Source organism: Alosa alosa, chromosome 24 (genome assembly GCF_017589495.1).
Source record: "Alosa alosa isolate M-15738 ecotype Scorff River chromosome 24, AALO_Geno_1.1, whole genome shotgun sequence".
Classification (NCBI taxonomy): Eukaryota; Metazoa; Chordata; class Actinopteri; order Clupeiformes; family Clupeidae; genus Alosa; species Alosa alosa.
Window position 1 is genome coordinate 8,808,635 of NC_063212.1, and position 2,500 is coordinate 8,811,134.

Sequence of the window (2,500 nt, forward strand, 5' to 3'; positions counted from 1 at the left end):
GTGTGTGTGTGTGTGTGTGTGTGTGTGTGTGTGTGTGTGCAGATAGGGTTTCAGGCAAGATTTAGGCCTCTGCGTTTTTCTGTGTGTGTGTGTGTGTGTGTGTGTGTGTGTGTGTGTGTGTGTGTGTATGTGTGTGTGATATCTCAGGTATTTGACAGGCTGAAAGACCTAGCCCTGTGAATCAGTGTCTAAAGGTAAACACCATCCCTCCTCCTCCTTCTCCTTCTCACCTCCTTTCTTCACCTCTCTAATGGCTGTTTTTGTGCACGTGTTACCAGCACCAACCCACCCCCTCCCTCTCCTATCCTGCTCCTTAACCCCCCCAACCCCCCCCCCCCCATTTTGTTCTCGCCATATCGCTAGACACATGCACACACACACACACACATATATACATACACATACACATACACATACACATACACATACACATACATACACATACACATACACATACACACATCCACACACCACACACACCACACACACACACACACACACACACACACACACACACACACACACACCCTTTGAGAGCAGTGGTGTAGGAACAGCAGTTGTCCATAATTGCTCTAGACAGCAGTAAAGCCAGTCTCTTAAATGTCCCCTCTGCACTAACAACCCGAGTTCCTCCCTGGAGAGTCCAGAGGCACTCCTCCTCATGCTAGCCATCAGGAGCGCAGGAGGAATGGAGGAGAGGAGAGAGCAGAGAGGAGAAGAGAGGAGGAAGAGGAGGAGGAGGAGGGAGATAAAAGATGAAAGTGAGTCTAGCCGTTAGCACTGTCGCCACATCTTAACCCAAGAGGTTTCTGGGTAATGAGATGCGGTCTGTAGGTCCCTGAAGGGTGGAGGCGATGGTTTCACAGAGCTTCTGGTTTTGTGGGCGTGTGTGTGTGTGTGTGTGTGTGTGTGTGTGTGTGTGTGTGTGTGTGTGTGCATGACCTCTGTAAGCAGTGCAAGTTTTACTGGAGCATGGAGCTCCTTTAAAAAAAGGCCTAGTGTGTTAAATGCCCATCAGTTCCTAACACACACACACACACACACACACACACACACACACACACACACACACACACAGTCACTCACATTTGGATATGTTTATGGTTATTGTTATTTTTCTGTTAAATTTGATTTAGTTTATTAATGATATTGGTATTTCATAGGTTATTTGATTTGACTATAAATTGTTGATTTTAGTGTTAGTGTACACTCTGTGCACTCTTGATAGGTAGGCAGGAGCCAAGACAGGGCCTTAGTAAGCCCCACTTGTGTAAACACACATGCGCTCACACACACACCCCGAGGCTACAGTCCGCCTCAGAGAAATGTGTTTAACCATCAACACCGGAATGCAGTTGTCACATTCCTCCAAAGCTCTGAACTGGATAGACTCCACCAAGTCATCAATATCAAAATACAGCTGCTCCTGTCACACACACACACACACACACACACACACACACACACACACACACACACACACACACACACACACACACACATTATAGTATGTGAGAATGAAAAAAATGATTTGATAACATTCAACACATGAGAGACACTGTTGCTATTGTTACTAGTGAGGTATAGAGGCCCACCCTTAAGGTATGTGAACATCCAGCTACTTTCATCTGAAATACCTATGATGATGACAAGCACATAAACACAGTTATAGCTCACCTTAATTGTCTCTGTGTGTCATTCAAATGCCTCTGTGCTGTCTATGACTAGTACCACACTCTCTCACTGTAATTCTCACACACTTGTGCACTTTCTGTTTGATAAGTATTTGCTTCTCCACCGCACTCAGTCTTGACCAGAGGGTGACCTGAGGAGCTTGCTGAGGTGCGTGGATCAGTAGGGTCTGAGTCACTGTCCACCCCACCCCTGGGCTGTTGATAGTAATAAAGAGAGAATGGCCTGAGACTAGCCCGTCTGGTCCTAATCTTACTCACACAGAGGAAATGGGACAGGCTCCAGGGGTTGGGTTGGGGTAAGGGGTCACACTGGTCAGGTGAGGAGAGGAGAGATGAGATTGGAGATCATGGCTGGAAGGGAAAAAGATCTCTCTCTTTCTCTCTCTCATTCTCTTTGTGTCTCTTTCTTTCTTTCTCTGTATGTGTGTGTGTGTGTGTTGTGTGTGTGTGTGTGTTTATTTGTGGTCGACTGCTTCAAGAACTGACTTGGCTAGTCACCCGTGAATCTTCTGCAACTCATCATATCTTCCTGCTCTTTGCCTGCCAAAGTTAAGTCATAATTACACAACGTTCATTCTCTGACATTCATGTGTTCATGGAGGCTGTGTCTGTTGCTTCACCACACCATTGCTCTTCAATACCCAAAGGGATTTATAGAATGAGGTCACGCAGCCGTCTGCTGGCATCTTTGCTGTGGGAAGTTCCACAGGTCAGCCACACGTGAGGTGTGTGTGTGTGTGTGTGAGTGTGTGTGTGACCTGCCACCTGTATAGAGACAGGGGGATGCCCACGAAGGAAAATGGTTG

The 2,500-nt window shown here is 46.7% G+C and overlaps 1 protein-coding gene across 2 annotated transcripts in view; it reads left to right on the forward strand.

The window, feature by feature from the left end:
• Positions 1-2,500, forward strand: part of afap1 (actin filament associated protein 1) — a 79,108-nt gene that overhangs the window by 5,903 nt on the left and 70,705 nt on the right. The window lies entirely within an intron of this gene.